The following is a 25,931-nucleotide window of genomic DNA, read 5'->3' on the forward strand; positions in this document are numbered from 1 at the left end:
TAAAAAAATAATAAAATAAAAATAAAAGGAAAACTTATGTGCACAACTGACATGAAGACATATTCTAGACAAGTATTGACAGCACCAAATGCTGGTAAGGATGTGGAGCAACTGGAATTCTATTGCTGGTGAGAATACCAAATGGTATAGTCACTTTAAAGATAGATTGGTCGTGTCTTACAAAACTAAAGATATTCTTACACAAGCCAGCAATTTCACTCCTTGGTATTTACCCAAATGACCTGAGGACTTATGTCCATACAAAAACCTGCACCTGGATGTTTATAAAAGCTTTATTCATAATTGCCAAAACTTGGAAGCAACAAAGATGTCCTTCAGTAGGTGAGCTGATAAAGAAACTGTGGAATGTCCGGACAATGAAATGTTTTTCAGCAATAAAAAGAAATGAGCTGTCAAGACAGGAAAAGACATGGAAGAAACTTAAATACATATTACGAAGTGAAAAAAGCCAATCTGAAAAGGCTACTTACTATATAATTCCAACCATATGATATTCTGGAAAAGGTACACTGTCGACTGTGAAAATACAGTTATTGCCAAGAGTTAGAGGGGAGGGAGGGATACCTAGGGAGAACACAGGGGATTTTTAGAGCAGTGAGATGTGATACCACAATCGTGGATACATATCATTATGCATTTGTCAAAACCCACAGTTTATATAACACCAAGAGTGAATGCTAATATCAACTATGGACTTCAGGTGATAATGATGTGTCAGTGTGGGTTCATAGATTGTACAGATGTAGCATTGGAGAGCACGATGCTGATAATGGGGCTGGCCGTACTTTCTGCTCAATGTTGCTATGAACCTAAAGCTGCTTTAAAAACAGTCGGCTTTAAAAAAAACAAAACACAATTATAAGGGTAGATATATTATTGAAATACTCATTCACTCCGATCATGAACCGATTTGTGCCAAAAGGGAGAATAAGATGCTTTAGCGAATTGTAGAAAATACTGTATTACATAGTTCACCAAAAGACAAATAGATTCTAATGAGTGATAATAGTGTATGAATGAACCCTTCTTTTAATAAAGGCATTTCAAGAGTAGAAGACACAGCGTTTGCCTTTGGAACTGGATGCTATCTCCATTGTCTTCCTCACTGGACCTTTCATTTCCCTTTATGGTTTAACAATACAAAGGTTTCCCCTCCTCAAGACTGAATCCATTATAGACGTACACATTTAGAAATGATTCTAAAGAGTTTCGTTCTATATAGAAATACCGATCTCCAGATAACATTAAGAATTCTATGGCCTTACTCAAATAAGAGGTTCTTAATAAGACGACACCAAATTAAGAAGGAAATGTAAGTCCCGGGGCACCTGGCTGGCTCAGTTAAGCATCTGACTCTTGATTTCAGCTCAGGTCATGATCTCAGGGTCCTGGGATCGAGCCCCACATCAGGCTCCCAGCTCAAATTCTCTCTCCCCTCACCATCCCTCTTCTCACTGCTCCTGCTCTCTTTCTTAAAAGAAAAAAAAAGAAAAGAAAATAGAAGAAAATGTAAGTCCAAGGAGTCAATGGGGTAAACATTGAGCAAGGGTTTTGGATACTGTGTCTCAGGTTCTAACACCATCCTTGAGAAATGTTCTCACATTTACAGAAATCATCGTATTTCTATATAAGAAGTTTCATTTAATGTAACATGAAAATATGAGTATCCCCTCTCCACTTGTGTGAATAAAACCATAGCAGCTAAACTCTAATCTAAATAACAGAAACTCCTTTTCATTGATTTTTTTCCTAAGTGTGAGGCATTGCACTAAGAACTTTATAGGTGTTCATACTATTTAATTCTCTTAACCTACAAAATTAGTAATTAATCCCAATCCTTTTCTAAATGAGGATATCATAGATCAGAGATGCTAAGTAACCTGTCCAGGGTTGCATAGCAACTATGTGGAAGATCCATGATTTGAAACCAGTTGTGCCTAAATCAAAAACATCTGTTCCTTGGGGCGCCTGGGTGGCACAGCGGTTAAGCGTCTGCCTTCGGCTCAGGGCATGATCCCGGCGTTACGGGATCGAGTCCCACATCGGGCTCCTCCGCTAGGAGCCTGCTTCTTCCTCTCCCACTCCCCCTGCTTGTGTTCCCTCTCTCGCTGGCTGTCTCTATCTCTGTCAAATAAATAAATAAAATCTTTAAAAAAACATCTGTTCCTCACTTTATTACTCTTCTACTTCCCTTGATATCTCTTCCTTAGGTGATTTCCTTAAAGGTAGAGAGAGACGAAACTGACATTTCTAGAGTGTCCATTTGATGATTTAGATTCTTTTTCTGTTTTTTTTTAAATTTAATCCCCACAATAATTTTGTGAGAAAATTGTATTATTTCTGATATACAACTGAAAGAAATAAGTCTGTTAGGCTTAGGTGCTGACTAAATGTAATTTGTCCGAGATAATTTTCCATGTGATTTGAACTGGGCCTTGCTTGACTCCAAATCCCTTGTTGATTCTCACTATTAAATATTGTTTCACATCATGCGAAACTGGGTGACACTGAATTTCAAGCTAAGACATAATTTCCAAGGGCAAGGTGCTAATATGGGACTTACGAAATAATTTGTTTTCTTGCTCTCCCAGAAAACGTACTTTTCCTCTTCTGCCTCTAACATGCAGGGACAAATGAACAATCTTAATATAAAATGCCCCCAGGAATCAGCACAAAAACTCCTATTAACTGTCAGCAGTTCGAAAATGGTGGCAGGCCAGCAAAATGCAATTCTTTTAAAATCTGACCTCAGAGTCTAAGAAATTCTTCACAACTTTGAAACCTTCAAGAGAAGGTGCTTTGAAGAATATTTTCAATTGTGGCAAGACTGTTACTTCCCCATCATCAGAGCCCCTTCTGGAATGAAGGGCTTTACAGGTGCAATGAAGATTCTCTCAGTCTGGCTGCTTCAGACTCTAGCACAGACCCGAAAATTATTAGTGAGCCACAGCCGTGATGCGCTCCTTTCTGCCAGCAAAGCTCTTCAGAGGCAATAATTTGCCTCTCCTCAGGAACACCAAACTCTTCAATTGAGTAACGATGGGCTGGAAATACCTGGGTCTGAACTAGATCAGGGAGAGTCAGATTCTTGAAACCTGTAATCCCATTTTACTGCTTAGAAAGCAGAAGTTCTAGAAAGGGTGATGAGACCATGGGCCACAGCCCTGGGACCCTCTCCTCTCAGCAAAAGCACGGGAGCTGAAATTCAGGCCTCATTCCACAACTGGACCCCTCTGGCTATGAAGCCCCTTCTGCTCTCTTTATCCCACTGGCAAATAAATCCTACTGTCCTATGCTCCTCTTGGCTAGTGGCCTATACTTTGGAATTTCTGGAAATCATTTTCCTCATTAATATGAAACACCTGGACTGTTAGATAAACTGTCCTTTTGTCGACTTTGCTTTATGTAGTAATTATTAAAACAATCCAAGTTCACTGTAGAAAATCCCAAAAATTTGAACACAAGTATATAGAGGTAAAACATTGCCTAATATGATCAAAATCAGAGAGTAGCCCTCTCAGGGGTGTAGAGGAATGTAGGGGGTGGTATTGACGAAAAGAGACACAATGGAAACTTCTGGGGCACTCAACATGTTTTATATTTTGATCTGGGTAATGGTGACATGGGGAACACATGTTTAAAATATGAATTAAGTGACACAGTTTAAACACTTTACTATATACTGTACTTCAATAAAAAGGGAAGCATTTGAAATCATCACCTCAAAACTTAGAGCCACCTTTACATTTTGGAATATTTCCTTTATATCTGTCTGTATCTATAGAAATATATATATATGATACATAGCGCGCAGTCATGCACTTGGTCTGGAATTCTTCATTCTTACCTAAAATACATCCCTCTACTCAGCAACTTTCAACTTGCAAATATTTGTAGATAAAACAAAGCTATGTGCGGAACAAATGGATACCACCTCTGCTCTCACCAAGAGCTGCTATTAGCTCTCTCACGCCATGATTCTATTCTAGGCAGCCTTTTTTCCTTTTTCCTTTTCTTTCTTTCTTTCTTTCTTTCTTTCTTTCTTTCTTTCTTTCTTTCTTTCTTTCCTCCCTTCCTTCCTTCCTTCCTTCCTTCCTTCCTTCTTTCTTTCTTTCTTTCTTTCTTCTTTCTTTCTTTCTTTCTTTCTTTCTTTCTTTCTTTCTTTCTTGTCTGCAAGATCTCTGCTATGGTTGTGTTTATTTCTGAGGTATTCCACAAAGTCTGTGACGCCATTTTCTCCAATAATTCAAAAGCTACTGAGAGTGTTGAAATTACCAGCAGAAAGAGGGCAGTGATGTGGGTGGAAGGAAAAGACGAGAAGCACATGGAAGTGGGGCCTGACTCGCGCAGAGACGGTTGGCCGGGCTTCACTTTCTCAGGACTTGGAATTGGGGTTCAAGCCAAGTTTAACCTGATTTCCCTGTGCGGCAGGCTCCAGGTGACATCTGGATTGCATAATCAATTAGCTTTTCTTCCTAGCCTGTAACTTTATATAGAAATCCCTAAATCGGTAACCTAAAAATGAATCAGATTTTGTGGGAGCCTCCCAATTTCGTGCCAGAATGGGCTTGCTTTTGAAATTGACATTGAGTTATCCAGAAATCTCCAACATTGGATTCTTAGCAAGTGGGAACATTCCATCGCCATCATCTCACCCCCGGGGCCAATTCTAAACATGCCTTTCCCTGGTGGATGCTTGTGTCCGATCCAGTTCTCTAGATACAGCCTTTGAGATATGCACTCATGTGCTAGTGGCTTATTAAGGAAGGTTCTAGGAGAAACTACTAAGGGCAGGAGGAAGCAGGACAGGGAAAGAAAGAGGTCAAGTGTGCGTGTGACTTCAGGCAAAGCCCCAAATTCAACCTAAGCCTGGAGGAACACTGGAGATCAAGTTACAGAACCCATTGGCTGGCCTTGAAGCAGGAGAGGTAGGCTTTCATACAGGAGCCAGTCTTAGGGTGCAGGTCTTCCCTAGAGCTTATCCTCTCCCAAGTACCTCCAAATTTCCATGCAAAGTGGGAAAATGGCACCATTAGCCTAAGAGGCATAATCAGAAGGGAACCATAGGAGCCCCCATTGGGAACAAGGGCGCACAGAAGCCGGAGCAAGGACGCCCAGTAAAAGGGATCCTGGGGATGTGGGTGGAGTGTGGGGTGTCTGCCGCAGTGACTCTGACACTTCCCTATCTTAACTCTGTGTCAAGGGACCTGCCCTCCCTTCAGTAACCCCAGTGTCTCTTTTCTTTTCTCATTTTCAATGACCAAGTCACGTCATCATTTCCATGGATGATGTTACCTCCCGGTTGAGGGCACGTTGCTGTTCTTAAAAGACTTCATCTCTCTAGAACAACCCGGAGGAGCCTTGAGAGGTAAGTTTTCTTATTCTCATTTTACATGTGAAGGAAACTAAGTCTCACATATGAACACTCGTCCTTCCTTGTATTCTCAGTCTGCACATTGAGAGACATCTAAGGTCCCTGGGCAGGCCACCTGCGCAGTGCCGACTGGATACTGTTTCATTCCTGGAGGCGCCATTCTCCCAGACCATGCTGTGCGTGGCGCCCCCTGCAGGTGTGTAACTACACATGTTTATACTCTGCTCCCAAACTGCCAGCATCAATATTGATGAACTTCTGATTCTTTGGTGCTACTTATTTTTTTCATTTTTGAAGCCACAAAACTTCTTGATCCATACTTCAACTGTTTTAACCTATTTCCTCCATTAAAAAACCTCAGACCTCCTCCTGCAAATCTTATGGTATAGCCCCCTAAAGGGACTATATTCTTATTTCGAAATCATTGTGTCTTCTCTGATGCTCCATCAAGAAGATATTTTGTATTTTACATTCGGAAATCATTTGGGGGACGCTGCATCTTTTCTCACATATTTTGAGCATATATTCTAAAACTGCACACTTTTTACCCTAGAAATACTTTTATGTCTCCTCTCCCAATATTTCTGAGACTTTTTGAAGTAAACGGAACCAGTTTTCTATGTCATATCCCAGCACATACTCTAAGAGCTCCTCCTGTAACTGTCTTATCTGAGTCATAATGATATAAAATTAGGCAGTATGATGATAAATGTATATTTTAAAAAACGAAACTAGAGGGGGACCCAGGTTGTGCAGTCGGTTAACTGTCAGACTCTTGGTTTTGGCTCAGGTCATGATCTCAGGGTCGTGAGATCGAGCTCTGCTCCGGCTCCATGCTCGGTGTGGAGTCAGCTTGAGTTTCCCTCTCTCCCTCTCCCACTTGTGCGCTCTCTCTCGTTCTCTCTCTCTAAAATAAATAAATAAATCTTTTTAAAAACCTGAAATTTGAGCATCTTGGAGATGCCTTCAGAAAGCAGGCTGCATGCCGCAGAGTACTTAGAGCTTGGTCTTCTTAACACAGGACAGCCCCTTGCAAGCTCTGCCATGGTGTGTGGCCACCTGCGGCGCTGATTTAAGTTTCCATACCCCAGTTTCCTTCTCTGTAGAATAGGGGAAGAATGGCTAGTTCTCAGGGCTCTTGGAAGAGCCCCACGTGATCACATTTGTGAAGCTATAACTCACTGCTGTGTGTAAAATAATCATCGCCACTACATACATGTTTGCATGCACATTCGTGTGTATGCACATACAGACTAGTGCACGAGAGGGCACACTGTGCTAGGAGCCACGGATGCTGTGTTCTACTGCCCCTCTAGTCCTTATAAGAAGCTTGCAGTGAACACAAACAAGCCCTTCTCATCTGCAGATTGCAATTTTCTCATATATAACATAACATGGTTGGATGAGCTTACTATAAGGTTTCTTCATGACCTAAACACTTTTTCACTCTGTTTCCATAGATGCAGGTGTCCATTCGCTCCCCATGATATCCTTCACCTCAAAACGAACAACTAGATGATAAGGATACCTAAATAAAATCTCTGCTTCCTTATTCTGTGGCCAATGATCATAAAACATAGCTGTATTTCCTCCTAAATGACCAGAAGCAATCCAGAGTACGTGATTCCAAAGTCTTACTATCTTGGCAATGTTGTTAAGGTAGCGGACATAAAAACATTAAAGCAATTTAATAGAGACAGATTTAACTACGAAGCATCACTGCTACGGGCAACATCTCATTGCTAATTCGATGAAGGAGTCTTACCTAGACATATATATATATATTCAGCATTAGCGACAATATTATACTATTACAGATTTTAGTAGGCCACGAGATACGCACTTACGTGTGTATGCTCAGGGCAAGAAATAGTTCATGGCATGACAGATAAATGTTTATTGTTAATTTTTATTTACTTTATTGTCCGCTCTCTATTTTGAACTCCTTGAGGGCCAGTACCGCATCTCACATCTATAAAAAAAAATTTACTGCATAGGAGGGCAGTTTACATATATTAATGTATTTTACCTGTACAACACAGAAAAGAAATAACAAGAAGGCAACTAGGTGTGTACGCATGCTCTACTGCGGGGATGCCAGGAATCTGGGAGCGTTGCATCTTTCTGCTTTACCATCCTCGTGTGCCCTCCATCCTCAAGATCAGCCCATGGTTCAATATGGCTGCTGGAGTTCCAGCTATTAGGTTCATTTTCCAGAAGGAAAGAGAAAAGAAGGGAAGGGGATCAAACTCTCAATTGTGTCAGAAACTTTAAAGAACCTTTTCGGAAGTTAGAAGAACACTTAGGCGAAAATCTTATTGGCGAGAACTTACTTACGAGGAGACTGAAGACCGCGCTTGTTCCTGGAGACAATGCCCTGGCCCTTAATAAAGAGTGATACTTAATAGACAACCAATGTCAATGTCATCTCCATGTTACAAATGCAGACTGTTAAGGCTTATTGTGGTTAGAAGTTGTGCAGGATCATAAGATATTACAGCTAGGGATCTCCCTCATCCCAAAGCCAATGCACTTTTCACAATGTAACACCACCGTCCGTGTTACCTGGCAGAATGGCCACGTCATAGATACTCAGTAGCCATTTGTGCAGTGAGGCCGCAAATGAGCACCTCGGACCAGCAGCAGTAAAACGGTGAAAAGCATGGGCTCTTGAGTTGGTCTTCTCAAACTTTCACATGCACCTGATTTTCCTGCCCATCCCATGAAAAGGAAGATTCTGATTCGGTAGAAATGGGGCAAATCTGGGAGCCTGCATTTCGAACAAGCTTGCAGGTAACGGATATGCTGCTGGTTCACGGAACACTCTTCGAGAAACAGAGACTTACATTCTCCAATATCCTTGAAATGTGGCCACTCTGAGTTAGGATGTACTGGCCAGTAAATGTAAAGTGCACAGCAGATTTCAAAGATTTAATATGAAAAAATACAAAATCTCTCATTAATATTTTATATAGATTTCATATTAAAATTATAGCACTTCGGTCATACTGGATTCGGTAAGATATACTACTAAATTAAAAAAATAAAATTCAATTAATTTCACTTATTTCTTTTTACTTCTTAAATGTGGCTACTAGAAGACATAAAATTATATCTGTGGGGAGCTCCCATTCTATTTTTCTTGGACAGTGCTGGTCTAGACTGAGCCCGGCTACTTTGGTCAAGTTCTGAATCCCTAAGTACTAGCGGAAAGATTATGATCAGATTAACTTCACTAAGTTCAGTTTTCCTTGGTAAACTAGGAGTAATAAAAATGTTTTCCTTCTGGAGTTGTTGTGATGATTGAATAAGAGAACCAAATAAAATGCTTAACACCCGGTAAATCTTTGAAGTTGAGCTAAAGAGCTGGGATTTCAGTAAGGACCACCAAACAAAAATCATATGATGCTTCATATTTTTAAAATTTTTATTTTCTTAGAGAGAGAGAGAGAGTGAGTGGGGGTCAGGGGGCAGGGTCTGAGGGAGAGAGAGACTCCTAAGCAGGTTCCATGCCCAGTGCAGGGCTGGATGAGGTGCTCGACCTCACAACCCCAAGATTGTGAGTCAGACGCTCAACTGACTGAGCCACCCAGGTGCCCCTGATGTTTCATATTTTTAAAATATGCCACACATATTAAATAAGCACTTTAGTAATCTTTGTTGCCAATCATTTGAGAAACAATTTTGGTCAAACACATCACAGAAACTTTGTTAGGCTCATTCTCCTTATTTCCTAAATACAATAAAATTGATGAGTTTCCCAATGAACACAGAGCTAATGAGTCATGGTCTATCATCAGTGTCGGACGTAACTAGAGCACCTGCCTTTCCAGGCTGGGGAGCACCTGAGTTGTGTCACTATTGCTTGCACAGAATGACATTTTACTGTCAGTCCCCAGAGCCATTTACATACAAAAAACTAATCTCTTCCAAATTCCATGTCTTCACTAGTCTATCTCTTTTCAGAACACGCAGGGTCTAGATGTATTCACCAGAAGTCAATTTGCTGAGTGGACCGTTTGCCTAAAGCCAATTAGTGGAAAGGCTAATTCGCCAAATAACTGATATATCAAATTTACTTATACCTTTCAACTATTTAGCTGTGGTTCGTGGGTTTTGATTTTGTCCTCGTTGCAGCACTGCAAGGCATGCTTGATTTGTTTTTGTCACAGTCCCCACTGCCCTTGCTGGAGCCAAAGGGCAAAGAGAGGAAGAGGCCAAAGAAACAGCAGAGGAATGAGAACTGAGGAGGGGAAGCTGTAGGGTAGAAGAGAAACACTGCAGAGGTAAGAGGCACATAATTATAAGACAATATTCTCAAATATGGAGCATTCTTATGAATACATTTTTCAGGCATATATCATTAATCATGCAAGCAGACAATGGTAATAGATCCTGATATGCAAGAAAATATTCCAGAATGTATATTGTTTGAGTATGTTTGAGAATCCTTACCAATATAATCTCTTTAGGCATAGCCATTTTCATATTCAATTATTACCCCTGTGAAATATCTTCCTTATGCCCCAGTCTCTGTGTCTCTCTGTTTCTCTCCTTCTCCAACTGGTAGCCACAGGAAGCAGGGGCAAAAATGAAAAGTAGTCCATCAGAAATAGCTTTTGAAAATGGAAACTGGTCACCCTGAACCATTTGGTCACCCAATGAACACATTTGCCTTGGGCACTCAGGGAATCAGCTTCTGGAAGTCTGCTTGCTTCTGGATGTACCAGGAAAGTTGACAATGGGTGAGTTAAGGGGGAAGAGGGAAGTCCAAAAAACTAAAGATGTTGGTTCACTTTGGTAAGAAAAAGGTTTAGGCAAACAAGGATCCAAATTTTTTAAAATTTTTTTTATTTTTTTACTTTAAGTGCCCAGGCTGTAGCTATCTAAAGCAGTGTCAGCAAATGTTTGGCCCTCAGCCACCACCCTGAGCTGCCCAGCCCCTCACCCACCCATCACTTAACAACCACGCTGCTCCTTCCTGCTTAAGTGGATGTGATTTGAGAACCTTCTGACGTACTCCTTAGTCATTGCACTTTGAGTGTGTGAATGATCGGAGATTGAATTGCCATCGTGAGTCTCCCAACCACATTAGCATATAAGTGTGAACGGAGGTGTGCTTTCCGAAAAATAGATTAGAAAAGAAATACCACTGTCTTAATGAAAGAGCATAATTCTAACAACAGCAAAACACGCCTAAACCCAGACTGAAGGTCTTAGTATAACACAAGAACGTGTCAGAGAGCAGGGGTGCAGAGAGAGCTGAAAGGTCACACTGTCAGTGCTCACCTCAGATCAAGAATGCCCCTTCTTGGGGCGCCTGGGTGGCTCAGTCAGTTAAGTGTCCGCCTTCGGCTCAGGTCATAATCCCAGGGTCCTGGGATGGAGCTCCAAGGTCAGGATCCCTGCTCAGTGGGGAGTCTGCTTCTCCCTCTCCTCTGCCCCACCCCCTTGCTCACGCGCACGCTCGCTCGCTCTCAAATAATTAAACAAAATCTTAAAAAAAAAAAAGAATGCCCCTTCTGTCTGTCTCCACCTGTGTGGTCCTAGGTGCAGGTGTATTTATCTCATGAGATGGGAAACTTAGGTCAACAAACCCGCCTCATGTAAAAAGTTGCATGCTAGATTTGATTGCCTCTACTCTTCGATGTTTGCACAACAAAGTTGCTAAACATAATTTGGTTCATGTGAATTATAAGTTATACATTTCTGAGCCTCTTAGCAGATACTGTTTCTTCTATAAATTTTGCTTTATAATCATTGTCAGGCTAATCAAAGCAGCCATTTTTACTCCAGCTTATCTGCTCGACGTGTGTGTGTATATATTAAGCTATTAGGTCTTTACAACTATGTTCTGAGATAAATATTTGGATCCTCATTTATAAAGGAAATAACCAAATCTCGAACATGTAAGTAATATACTCGGGATATCACAGCTCTTCAAAAAACTTGGACAAATTTATTTGACTCCAAGTCCCTGGGACCCAACCTTTGCAGGCTACAATCTTCGAAGAGTCACTAACAAGTCACTCTTGGGAGGTGATAGATCGGTGATCTAAGCCTGATTCTGAATTATGAAAAATCCACACTTGGTCAGGAAGGCTTTTCTGAACAATAAGGTCATAATCACATCACCTACTTGCAAGTTCCTGCTTTTATCATTTTGAAAGGTAAGTTATTGTGAATAGTAAGAGCTATATACATGTGCTTTCTATTTTTCTCATATTTAATTTAGATTTCAATTATTGAAGTAGAAAACAGCTGGCTCTGCTTTTTTATTTTTATTTTTTTTGTCTACAAAACACCCATTAACTTCTCACAGAGTCAAAGCACTCTCAGGTGAACACAGGAGATTCACTGATAAAGTGACGAGACTCTAGAGATAAATCCTTTGGGTCAGGATCAGGTTTGGGCTGAGGCAACGAGCTATGCTTTACTCATCACCAAAAAAAGGGAATAAAAATAAGGCCAACCAAAAACTGACTAGCACAGGAGTCCAGCCCATAGTGAAAATCAGAAATTCTAGAACTGACAAAAGCAAACATTAAGATGAAAGTCAAAAGAAAAAACAATTAGGGACAAAACAGAAATAGCTGTAGGATTAACACATCAGAATAACCTTAAAAATGCTCAATCATCAAAGTTACCTTCTTTTCCCTTGTGATATAAATATTTGTCTTTCACAATTTGTGAATCCTTGAGTTAATACTTGGATCCCTTGGAAGGCAGTGAAGACAGACCAAGGGTTTACCCCTTTTCAGGGGTGAGAGTAGAAATCTCCACAATGGGAACCTTGATAGGCACATATGATAATTCTCAGAATATTAAGTTTATCAGGACATCCTGTTCTTTGGTAAAATAAGGCTTTCCTGACACAAGTATTCCTGACCTTGGGAAAGTATTTATGATTGTTATGTACAAAAGGATGTGTTTTTGTATTTGCATCTGTGAAATGAGAGCAATGAATGATGCTAGGAAATTGTGGGAACACAATTCATTGGTGGGAGCGCTTCCAATATTTTAAAAGGCTCAAATTGGCATTAGAGGATAACATGAGAATTTACCTTAACACCACTTAAGCCTTAACAAAGGAAGAATGACAACTAACATAGGAAAAAGGAGTTTCTTTCAGAACACAGGAAACTGAGTCAGAGAAAAATCTGGACCTCAGATTCCAAGTTCCAATTTTGGCATGAATGAGGTCATTAGGAAGTAAGGGCATGTGAATGGCAAACTTTCATTTGAGGGAAAGGTAGTGATAAGATGGATAAATGCAGCCCATATAATTGAACCAACAATCCCACTTGTTATTGAAGTCTCAAAAAAAGAAAAAAGAAAAAAAGAAAGAAAGAAAAGGAAAAGGAAAAGGAAAAGGAAAGAAAGAAAGAGAAAGAAAGAAAGAAAGAAAGAAAGAAAGAAAGAAAGAAAGAAAGAAAGAAAATGAAAGAATTTAGAAAGAAAGAGAGAAAAGGGAAAAAGAGAGAAAGGAAGTTTAAAAACAACAACAAGCAAAATATCCAGCAAACAGACAAAAACCTGAAACCCATGTAAAGGCACGTTTCTAAACATAGAGCGGGATCAAACTAACCTTTAAGACATTCCTTGGCAGGCAATGAAGAAATAAGAACGTGGTAGTAGGTGAGAAGCCTGAGACCCACAAGATCATATCTACAAGAGCATCAGCCGAATGTGAGCCTCCCTGGGTACATATCAACTGTGACTCAGCTGGATTCTTTCGACTTGGAAATGGAAGGTTAACTTGTAAGGTGCATCTGTTTGTATAAACTAGAAACCCTTGCTAAAGAAAAACTCTCACCTGGGGCCATTAGAAGATGGTTAGGTCAATGAAAACAACAACAACAACAGCCTTTGCCTTATAACGATTCTGTATTACAGTTAAATTTCCTACAATATATTGTTTTGTATTAACCCAGTTATGTCATTCAAAACCATCATGTTTTTTTTTGGTCAGTATCAGTAACTTCCAATTGGTGGTGGTACTTTTTCCCAACTATCATGACCAGGTTGCAATGAAAACAAATCCAAGAACAAATGCTTTCACACATAGAAACATTTATTATCAAACAGGTATAACAGTTTATAAAGTAGTGAGTAAACTCAAGAAGTGCCAACCCTCTGTCCTTCCAAGTGCTCTGACAGCACAGACAGGAAAGGTCCCCTCAGGACAAGTGAAACAATGTTTCACTAGCAGGAGTCAGGCAACAAAGAAACTTACAAATACACTCTGTACTTGGGCTACTTTGGAGTCTATCACCTCTATCTATCTATCTTTTAGAATCTAAGATTTAGATATTTATTTGAGAGAGAGTGAGCGTGGAAAAAAGAAAGAGATCACAAGCCAGGGGAAGGGGGGGAGAAAGAAGCAGACTCCCCACTGAGCAGAAAACCCCATGCAGGACTTGATCCCATCATGACCTGGGGTGAAGGCAGATGCTTAACCGACTGACCCACCCAGACACCCCCTTATCTTTTAGAATCTAAAGTTCCATTCTAAAGCATACAATCTAGGTTTATTAGATTCTTGTACCCTATGCATATAAGCTTGGAAATGCCTAGAAAATGTGCCATAAGCTAAGATGTAGAATAAAACCATCTAATGCAAAAGTATTTAGACCGTACTCTCAACTGAAGTAATTTACAAACCACACTGGACATAACTTAAACGTCCATTCACAAGAGAATAGAGAAAATATGTTATAGTCACGTAATGGAACATTCCTGGAATGAAAACAGCAGATGACCAATACCCACAACAACATGGATGAATCAAAAACACTGGATAGAACTAAAAGAGCCCAAAAAAGAAGAAGTGCTTACTGTGTCATTCCATCTATATGGAAGTTCTCGAAGAGCCAAACTAGTTCACAGGGATAAAAATCGGAATAGTGTTTGACTCCAGAGGAGAGGACCACAGACAGGAAAGAAAGAAAACAGGACTTTTTGGGGGCGTGACAATACTATACATCTTTTCTTTTTTTGTAAAGGTTTTATTTATTTATTTGCCAGAGAGAGAGAGAGAGACCATGAGCAGAGGGGATGGCAGGCAGAGGGAGAAGCAGGCTCCCTGCTGAGCAAGGAGCCCACTGTGGGGCTCCGTCCAGGACCCTGAGATCATGACCTGACGCTTAACCAACTGAGCCACCCAGGTGCCCGCAGTATTCTACATGTGGATTGGAGTTTGGTTACATGGCTACCTATCTCTACCTGTCTATCCATCTATTATCTACCTAGGTACCTATCTGCATATGCACGTATGTCTTAGTCCACTCAGGCTGTTCTAACAAGCTACCACGGATGGAGAATCTTATCAACGACAGCAATGTATCGCTCACAGTTTTGGAGGCTGGAAGTCTGAGGTCACAAAGCCGGCTTCCGAGTTGTAGATTTCTTGTCCTACCTTGGAAGATCCAAGAGCCTAGGGAGTTCTGTGGGGTCTCTTTAGCACTAACCCCATTTATGACGGCTCCGCCCTCATGACCTAATCACCCCTACAGGCCTTGCCTGCAAATCCCATTATCTTTGAGGCTAGGATTTCACCCTATGAAATTGGGGGCATAGAGCACAAGCGTTCTGACCATAACAACACCCATGCACATACACACACACAACCACACACGTACACTTATACATATTATATGCTGGACACTTAATGTATTTAACTGTAGGTGATTATATCTTGATAAAAAATTATAAGCAATGTAACATATATCTATTCTCTTAGCAAAACCTCTGGATAGTTACAGATTAGTTAGAGGTTACAATTTTATTGTAAAACCCCTGGATAGTTAGAGGTTACAATTTTATTAAGGAAGAAAGTATTCATTTGGCCTCTTGAAAATAATAACAAGAATTCTTGTCCCTTAATAAGCAGTTCCAATGGGGCAAGAGCTATACTAGTTAATTGCCATATGTAATTTGAATCACTGAATTCTCTCAACAACTTCATAACGTTGAATTTAATGTTACTCCCATTTTGTTAGTGATGAAACTGATGCCAGAGAGGCTGTGTATTTTGCCCAATGTCACAGCCTAGCAGGTGGCAGTAGAGGTCATTAGAACCAGGTGATTTTTTTTTTTTTTAACTTCAGAGTTTTCCTGGTGCCATCATCAGAGGTCTGCATGACTCCTGTGTTGCCAAAAGCAAGAGGAGGAAACTGTTAGAGAAAAGTAATTAAAAGGTAGACCAAGAGACGAAGTAAAGGGCAAAAGTAGAAAAGAATGGCATTGATTTCCAGTGACAGACCTTTATCAAGTGTATCCCCTTCCATGGGAGCTCAGAATTTAATTGCTGTCAAACCCAAACTAAAATTACGAAACAGGCTCTCTCTTTTTCTCCTGCATCATTATAAATGACCTCTCCTGCCAATATCGAATTGCTAGACAATATTTTTTGTTCGTTACAAAAGGACGTCAATTCTGATAGGAGATGACTCAGCTAGTTGAGTCACCATGATTTTACCCTGCTCTGTGTAATTACAGTTTTGTTCTTTCCCGAGATGTTTTACCAAAAACTACTGCTAAAACCTGATTAATATTACAATTCAGTCTATAAAAAATAAAATCAAAAGTTCACTTTTTTTTCCCCCAAAGTAGGGTGAATTTCTTTTTAACTAGTAGAACGCAGGAAAACAAAGGGAAGATCTCACCACTTCCTTTATTTATTCTCACTCCATATGTACTAAACTAGCTTCATTTTGAATGAATTCCCAAGAAACTAACCAAGCAAGCACACTGCTTGGACCAGTCCTGGCATGCCCAGGTCTGTGTGAGCCTGTGGCAATCCTAAGGTAAATAACTCGGTTCCACACTTCTCTAAGGAAAAGATTACAACTGGACTATGACAGTGGAAGCATATGCGTGTGACGGTTTTAAAGATACATTTTTTAAAAGGTTTGGATTTTATGGCTAGGCTCAAATAAAGACAGTTGCCTTTCTCTGCCTTTCTTTGTCTTCTCTTCCACACCCCCCTTCTTGTACACACAAATCAAATGCTCACCCACACACCCACACAAATATTCAACATTCTGAACCAAACGGCATGCCCATAGGGACAATCGAACAGTATTGGAAGCTTTGCTGTCCGCCCCCAATGTGCAGTGTTGAACTGACAATTTATGCCTGCAGGTGGCTGCTTGCAAATGCAATTAGGCCCTGCTCCCACCGGGAGGGCTCAAGTGCCCCTCATTAACTGGGCCAAGACTGTATTAATACTAGTAATTTTCCACCTGCAAGAAAAATGGACGGCTTACGCCAAAGAAGTGAAATATATGGTCAGGTGTCTAGGCCATGTAGCCAGTGTGATTTTGTAAAGACAAGCATTCGAGCCTCAGGCCCTTATGTTTACATCGAGTTGGATCATCCTAGGCTCCTTAACAAAGATCTTTCTCAACAGAAAAAGAAACTCCTGTTCTTGCTTGGAATTTTGAAAAGTACGGCATGCGGTCCTTCCAAAGTAAGGTGTTTACAGTTTAGTGGAAGGAACACAGGATTTGTTTGGAGTAAGACAGACCTACGTTCTGATGGTATCTTGAAGATGTTAACTGACCGATGAGTAGTCGAATCAGAATTGCTTCATACTAGTCTCATGCTTTCTCTTAAAGTACTCAGGATCCAGGACACAAAACCAAATGAGTGAATGTCCTGTCCTAGGAAATTAATAATTAAGGCCTTGGTCAGTTTCAATTAACCATTTAGAAAACACAGGTTTATAAAGGCAGGTTATGTTATTTTGAAATAACATTTTAGGAGATCTTTCTGGGATTATGATGTACCGTGAGACATCATTCTCAGATGCAACATAAAGCATGTTTATTACAATTTGCAGATTATTGAAGTTGTACGTTTCTGTTAGTCGGAAAATAAAACTTAAAATAAAAATCACTGGGATATTAATCTCAGGTGATTCCTAATGTGAGAAAAAAAGGCAGGTAGCTTTGAGGGTAAGAGCTGGGACAAGAATTAAGCTCTTACAGCAGAGTAGCCAGAGGGGGAGAAAAGGGCTCCAGGGATAATGAGGAGCGTGGAGGGGAGGAGAGAGGATGGTGACCCACTCTAGTCCACAGCCATACCGGGGACATGAGTGCGCTGGGTGACAAATAAGCAGTCATTGCTTGGACCAGCGCAAATTTCAGATCTATCTGCATTAGAAGAATAGGCTGTTGAGTTTCCTGTTAAGGTGGCATATTAGCATATGTAAGAGTTCAGTCTCCAGATTTAGAGTACCAGAATTTGAATCCTTGCCCCATCACCTACTGACTGTGTCTTTTGCAAGTTACCTGATCCATCGAAGCCCCGAATAGACACATTAATATGACCTCACTTGCAGGTTGATTGCAGAGGTCAGATGGGAAAATCCATGCAAAGTGCTTGGCAGAGAATAGGTTCTCAGTTTGTTAGCTCCGAGTATTAGATTTTGGACATCATTTTCACCCTTTGCTCTGATCCATAGATTGGCCCACAAAAGCACCCCTAGGCAGTGTTCCAAAATGTTCCAAACAAGAAAAAGATGATGAAGAAAAATCTATAAAAAATGAAACAAGAGTTCTTGGTCCAGCCAATGCTATGTGCTCCTTTAAACCAATGTATCCATCTCTTATCTCTTTTCTACTTATCCTTCAAGGATCAACTCAACTCAACTTGACCTTGATAAGTTCCAACCCCCCCCAAATCAGACGAATCATTCCTCCTCTCTCTAAATTCCCCAAACGCATTGTGTCTACCCCTGCTTGCTTCAGTTAGTTCTTTCTGCTTGGTACTGTGGTTAATTGCATGACTATCTCACCAACTAATTTAGGACATTCTTGAGGGCTCATCTCTGAGTCCAAATAGAGCCTAATGCTTTCAACATAGCACATAATGCCATCAATGCCTATTTAATATTGAGACCAGAAAATATTTTCTTGGACAATTAAGACACTGAACACTCACACACACACACAAACAACATATTGTAGTTCGCCAACCTTCTCTCAAAAGTGAAAATATACACAAAGTCTCCCAGGACAATGCAATATTTAGAGGGGAACAATGCATTATTCTAACCAATGCAGGATCCAGAAGCAACTCCACCCTCCCCTCAACTTCGTAGCCTTAATTAACCTCACAGAAAAGATCAAGGAAAGAAAACGGACCAAGAGTCCTGCACATAGAATTGTATTATTGAGAGAAAATTCCTGTAGCTCTTGGTTGCTCTCTTAAATGAATGAAAGGAAAGATGGGAACCTACCTGAAAATGACAGTTGGAACACAGAGTTACTGACAAATTTCCTCGTAATTGCAAATACACATATATCTATATTAAATATACATGTATCTATATTAAATATCAAATATATGTATATATATTTAAAACTTTTTCACAAAAGTTATTGTTACAAACCAGGGAGCCTGAATCTAGAAAACCCCCCCATACAAATAATTTCTGTACAGAGATATTTATTTATTTATTTATTTATTTATTTATTTATTTATATTATTGACATATAGCTGATGTACAGTGTTGATTAGTTTCAGGTGTACAACAGAGTGACTCGGCAGTGTTGTACATTACTCAATGCTCACCATGATAAGTCCAGTCACCATCTGTCACCATGTCAATTATTATAATATTATTAACTATATTCCCTATGCTGTACTTTTCATCTTTTCATCCCGGTGACTTATTTATTTTATAACTGGAAATTTCTACCTCTTAATCCCCTTCATCTATTTGCCCATCCGCCCCCCCTTTTCCATCTGGCAACCACCAGTTTGTTCTCTGTATTTAGGTCTCTTTGAGAGATAATTGTTAATTAAATTGTATTTAAGCGCCCCTTCGACTTTCTTATCCAAACCCTGAGCACCTCAACCAACACCCTAAATTCCCAGGTTACTTAAAACAAGAAATGTAGGTCTGGTGTTTGGAAAATATTTCAAATTCTCTTTCTCTCTCTCTCTCTCTCTCTCTCTCTCTCTCTCACACACACACACACACACACACACACACACACTATATTTCGAGTGCACAGAGTGATCCAAAATGTACCACCAATCACCACCATCATAGCTCTTTCTCTTGCTGTGTAAGAGGAATTTAGATTATTTTTTTAAGTCACTGTTTGGATCCAGAAAGGCTTTTCTTTTTAGTCTCAAGAAACACAATAATCAATTCCTTTAAGAGAGAAAAATGTGTTTTTCCAAATATGTTGCACAGAAAAGATAAGGCGGCTTCTCCCTGGGGAGATGGGAAGAACAAACAGTGTCGTCAACACAGGAAGGCTGCTGCAGAGGTGGACACATCCCCCTGCCACCCTGATTAGAGAAAGCCAGGAAGTAAGAGCTGTTTACTTGGGAACTGCCATGAGAACCAGGCTGCAGCCCCCACCCCAAGGGGGGAAGGGGAGAAACAGCCCCATCTGGGAAAGGCTGTGATCCCAACAGAGCATTCTTCTCCCATCCTCTGCAGGGAGATCTGTTTCTGAACCTGGGACTGGGGTGCCAAGGAAGAAGCCACCAGGCCTGCCTTCCCCAGGACAGAACTGGGAAAAGGGCCAGAGGAACCTGACAAGGATTTAGGATGGGAAGAAGTCGAAGGCTCTTACTTCAGACTGTCTCTAGGGAATATGAGCTTGGGTGGGTAATCTACGTGTCACATGGATCTTGTGTCAACTCAGCTAAGCAGGAACTCGGTTTCTCGGGATTCCTTCCATTGCATAATCCCACGTTAGCATGGGCCATGAGAAACATACACGCATCTATCATGTTATTTTAAAGCTCTGAAGGTCAGCGCATGAACAAGTGGACATGGGCAGAAGATGCCAGACACACAGGTCCTTCGGCTGCCCACAGATGGCCCCTCCAGGTTCCCAGCTCCCACGCCAGTGCATGCTTACTTAACACATTTGTGCTACAGGTCACTCACATCCCTGAAGTTGGAGGCTTCGAGACACGGGCTGCTGGGCCTTCCGGTTTGTCCTTGTGGGTTTCAGATAGTCCTCCTGCATTTGTTTGTCTTTTTTTTTTTCTCCCTCCTGCTTCACACCTGTCTTTCCTTCTCCACCGCCTGCCCTGCTGACTTCAGACTCCAGCTTCAGCGTTAGAACAACGGCCATACATCAACCTCTCAACCACCTCCCGTCACGGTGAAAGGTTACATTTCTGCAAAAAGACAGTTTGTTCTTTATCACTTCTGGTGCTTCTCTTTCTCTGGTCAAACCCTGCCTGATACCATCTAAATTCCAGAAGAGAATTTGCCAGTGTTCTTGGTGCTGGGGTTGACATAGCTATTCACCAGATGATTTGATATAAGGCAGAATGGAGCTCTTGAGATTTCTGATAAAATTAACTCATGAAAACATAATTGTAAAGTTGAAGAATGGGACAGGAGCAGATGGCCATAAACACTATTCTAAAGCAATGAAACCGACAGCTGCAAACCTTGAGAATTCTGGATTAGATAATGTTTCAAGGAATGTATGTTCATTTTATATGCATAGACCTATATATATTTATATATCCACATATAAGTGTGTATACTCATGGAGAGTTAGAAAAACAACATGTTAGCTAGCAAACACCTCCATGGGACTCATTTCTGTAAATAAACATGAATTGATAGACTGCCAAAGGAATACTGAAATGTGAACCTTTAATCCAGGCTGGTTTGGAGAAAATAGCATTGCTCTCTGTAGCTACGAGAAATAAAAATGATCGGCTACAGGGTTATATATATTACTTCTTTACACTTCAACTCATTTCCAAAAGTGCGTGAGGTAGCTTGCAAACTACGTACACTGAAATAAAATAAAGTGAAATGAAATGAAATGAAATCAGCTGATGATGAAAGTGGAACAAAGAAAAAATAAGACTTGAAATATAAAACAGAGCTGGTCTAACGTGAATTCAGGAAATGTACAAATTTAAAAGAATGCAAGCAATTAATTCCTGTGCAGTTGTGCATAACAGGTACCAGCAGCATGAAGACCTAAAAAACTAATGTACTGTTAAACTAAATTAATCAAGATTTAGCATCCTGTATGTGGAAACCGATCATGTAATTTTACCCTATACTAATCAGGTCCTTTCTATAGTATTTATTCAGGGTATGGTTCCAAATCCTAAAAGATTTAGGCAACCAGGAAAATGTTCAGTCAAGATTAAGAAAATAGTGAAAAGACTTAAAATAATGCCTTGGGAAGAATGGTTAAAGGAGCCCAGCAGTTTTAACCTAAAGAAGAAAGATTTTATGAGACTGAATAACTGTTTTCAATATAAAGGATTCCTACGTTGAATAGGGCACCTTTGACATATATTGCCTGGGGATAAATATAAAGTCAAGAGTTAAAGATAAAGTAAATAAATGTAAGCTGAATGTAATATTCATATCCATACAAATGTAAATATGAAATAAAATGTTTTGAGTGGTTTTGAGCCAAGGTCTTCAAGGAAGTGAGGCTCCTCCTTTTGGGGGATGTCCCCAAGAAGAGCCAAACACTGGGAGTGAGGCTGGAAAGAGATGATGTCAACAGTCGTTTCCTGTCTTAATCCATATCATAAACACCATCCCAGGACTGGTAGTACACGCTTTTTCCAAAAATCAGAGGTCAAGTCCTTGGAGTTTAAGAAACAGAACAGAGCCCTAAAATGTGAATATTTGGGCACTTTGTTCATTTTCCTGGGGAGACGACAAGTGAAAAATAGACATACCTGAGACACACCTGTTACTCAGTGATACCCTCCCCACGCTCCTTGATTGCTGCTTCTACATTTTATAATCTATCCAATCTCCCTCCCACGATTATAAAGCCAGAGGTTACAGGAACCGGTTTCAGCACACAGACAGATATGTTTAACCCTCCATGGAGTTTAAAGTTTTAAAATTAGTTTCTAACATTTAAAAACAAGGAAAATTCACACAAAATGCCAGACTGACAACTGGTCTGGAAAAATAGAAAGATCTGGGACTACTGAGCCCTCTCTCCTGCATGGCATTGTCATGAGCGAAGCTGAATTTTATTTCCTCTCTTTAGATGAAAGCTAGGTCTCTAGTTTGCCATCACTCATCATTGTCTCCTGAATTTATGTTAACTATCTGGCCCTTGCTGAATTTGCAATCCTTGCCATGTATTCCAAGCACACTGACTGTTAGATCCTTTTTTTTTTTTTTTTTTTTTTTGACTGGGAAACTTTTAGTAAATGTTTATATATATTCTTAAGAATGTCTTAGCTGAGTTCCCTAGGGAGTAGAGCCTGAGGCAAGGATTAAGTGCCGGTGCTTTATTTGGGACATGCAAACCTAGGGCAACAAGAGTACAGAAAGAAGAAAGTAAGAGAGGAAATCAGAGGAATCCATTGCTAGGAGATATATAATGTCAGTGGGCACAGCCCTGCACTTGGCCAGTGCAAACACTCAGTCCAGTAGGATGTCTCAGGACAGTTTGTAGAAGAAGTTGTGTTACCGTGGATGGATTGATTGGCTCCCTCCCATCTACTGGTTCCCACTGGCCCAAGTTTGCCCCATTGGAAGTTAACCTCTCTGTGCTTCTGGGTTGCAAGATCTAGCCCCTTCCATGGCTTCTATGATGCCAGACTTACACCCGGAAGTGCAGGTTTTCCACCCTATTCTCAAAATGGGAAGAGGAGACAAAAGTTCCGGGTGTGTTACTGGTGAGACTAGCTATCCAGTAGCAGCCAAGGGCAGTGCGAGTAGGTGCTCGGCCGCCGGTGCTGGAACTCGCCACGGACAGGTCTGAATGGAGTCAGCCGGCCACCGAGGAAAAACAAGTGAATGAGAGGCATTGGTCATGATGTTGAGGGAGTCAAAAGCAGGGGTCACCCAACTATGGCCTGTAGGTCCAATCTGGCCTGCCACTTGGTTTTTACAGCCCATGAGCTAAAAATGATTTTACATTTTTTAAATGCTTAAAAAAAATCAAAGGAAAAAATAATATTCTGCATCACATACAAGTTGTATGAAATCCCAACATCAGTGACCATAAATAAAGTTTTATTGAAACACAGACACAGTCATTCATTATGGATTGCTTATGTCTGCTCTCATGCAACAGAGACTGCACCGCCTGCAAACCATAAAATATTTACCAAGAGGCCTTTCCGAAAAGGTTTGCCAATCTCTGGTCTAAGGAAGCCCATTTAGTGTATCAGAATCAAGAAGCAAAATGGAACGTTCTTGGCAAAATACAGTAGGGCTATAATTGCTCAAAAAGTATGTTAAAAGCTACTACAATTTACACACACTTACTTATGTTCTCATAATTGTGAATGTAATTGCACTCCCATGTGCCATCCGAAGAGCTTTTTCCATGGTTAATGTCCCATGATCTATTTATGGAATCACCTACAAAAAGACAAAATATCATCTCTGGTTTTAACTCAAAGAGCAGGAGAGTAACTCTCTTCCAGATGAAAATAATCTCAGAGCATTATTTGGACATACAATAGAGCAAGACAGAGAGGTGGTATTATTAAGTTTCTAATTCAAGTTGCATGTTCTGAATTTAAATTTAAAAAAATTTAAAAAAAAATTTATTTGGAAATAAAAAAATGATGGGCACACCCAGAGAAGCCACGGCTCCGAGCACGTCCTCTGCGTACACGAGCGGGCACATGATTTCCTGGGGTTATCCTTTGAGATGAGTTGGAGGTCCACAGCGTGCCGACGCTGTGCCAGGTGAGAGGATAGGAAGCCACTAATAATAGGACCAATGTTGCTGACAGCTAACGCCACGGAAGCAGTCTCTGTGACTGCCTGTATTAAGAACTCCGGATAAAGAAAGATTTTGAGCATTTAGAGGATATCTTTTATTTGAGGATTAACTAAATGCTGTTTATTTATTCACTCGAAAAGCATCCGCTAAGAGCCTATGATGTTCTAGGAGCTAGGTGCAATGCTAAGGATACTTACACAAACAGGACACAGCGTCTGCCCTGGCACTTGGGAGAGGATCAACCGACACTCCAGCCCCCATGACCTGGATGCCGTAAACTATGCCTTTGCTCCCAGAATAGCCCTCTCTGGGGACCTGGGCTCCCAGTGGAACAGCATCTAACTATTCTTGGCTCCCCTTCCCAAGACGAGCCTGACCTTTCGTGGCAGCTGGAGAGCATGAGTGGCTGGAGTCATGCAAGCCTCTCCCAGGACATGCGCCCCCAAGCCAAGCTTCAGCAGGCCTGGGCTCCAGGAGGCCTCCACTGCATGGTCGGTCTCTCAGACGCTGGCCTAGTTTAGGATAACCAAGCATTCTTCAGATTTGTTTGAATGTGGATTTTCCTTGGGAGTCTTCGAGGACCTTGGGAGGTGAAGCTGGGCTTGATTTATTATGTGCTTTGGGAGCGCTGAGCTGCTTCTTTTCAGACAGCACCGAGTAGGCACAGGGAGGGATCTCTTTGGAACAGTCACCTGACCACGCTCTGGGCATGATACAATGTTCGCAATACTGACTTCTAAGAAACAAGTTTTGTTTTTTTTAAAGATTTTATTTATTTATTTGACAGAGAGAGAGACAACCAGCGAGAGAGGGAACACAAGCAGGGGGAGTGGGAGAGGAAGAAGCAGGCTCATAGCGGAGGAGCCTGATGGGGGGCTCGATCCCATAATGCCGGGATCATGCCCTGAGCCAAAGGCAGACGCTTAATCTCTGTGCCACCCAGGCGCCCCAAGAAACAAGTTTTTAAAAGTGGTTCAACATGAGCCAGCATGGGGTAGAAGAACACACATACATGCTCTTCGATTACTTTCCACCATTTTTGGCCATTACATGGACATCCTTATTTATACAGTTCTGCCCTGAACTTTCAGGAAAGCTGTATTTCTGGCTGAACTAGAGTAAGAATGCTGTCACTTGAATGCACTGAAAGCAGTTTATCTTGTTATTTCGTAATCTTAAAAAAGTTATGGTCATGACATTCTGGAAAAGGCAAAACTATGGAGACAGTAAAAAGATCAGTGGTTGCCAGGGGTTAGGGAGGAGGGGGGATGAAAAGGCAGAGCACAGAGGAGTTTCAGGGGAGTGAAAAATATCTGCAGGAGAGTGTGATGGTGTGGATAGATGCTATTATATGTTTGTCCAAACTCATAGGATGTACAACACCAAGAGTGATCTTCACATAAATTTTGGATTTTGGGTGACAATGACATGTCAGTGTAAGGTCATCAATTACAACAGATGTACCACTAGGAGGGGAGAGTGGAGGAGGTTGAGCATGTGTGGGGGTTGGGAGTACATGGGAAAATCTCTGCACTTTCCTCTCCATTATGCTGAGAACCTGAAACTGCTCTAAAAAATTAAAAATAAAAAGTGTCTGAAAAAAATGGTGGTAACAGGGGCACCTGGGTGGCACAGCGGTTAAGCGTCTGCCTTCAGCTCAGGGCGTGATCCCGGCGTTCTGGGATCGAGCCCCACAGCAGGCTCCTCTGCTATGAGCCTGCTTCTTCCTCTCCCACTCCCCCTGCTTGTGTTCCCTCTCTCGCTGGCTGTCTCTATCTCTGTCGAATAAATAAATAAAATCTTTAAAAAAA

The 25,931-nt window shown here is 40.9% G+C and overlaps 1 long non-coding RNA gene across 1 annotated transcript; it reads right to left on the reverse strand.

Annotated features, from left to right (window-relative positions):
* Nucleotides 1-519: 519 nt before the first annotated feature.
* LOC103680076 lies at nucleotides 520-23,754 on the reverse strand. Its single transcript, XR_573046.1, has 3 exons — nucleotides 23,655-23,754; nucleotides 20,316-20,551; nucleotides 520-585 (listed from the first exon to the last, which is right to left on the reverse strand). It is a non-coding gene; the product is annotated as an uncharacterized LOC103680076 (long non-coding RNA).
* Nucleotides 23,755-25,931: the final 2,177 nt, after the last annotated feature.

Source organism: Ursus maritimus, unplaced genomic scaffold (genome assembly GCF_017311325.1).
Source record: "Ursus maritimus isolate PB19 unplaced genomic scaffold, ASM1731132v1 scaffold_20, whole genome shotgun sequence".
Classification (NCBI taxonomy): domain Eukaryota; kingdom Metazoa; phylum Chordata; class Mammalia; order Carnivora; family Ursidae; genus Ursus; species Ursus maritimus.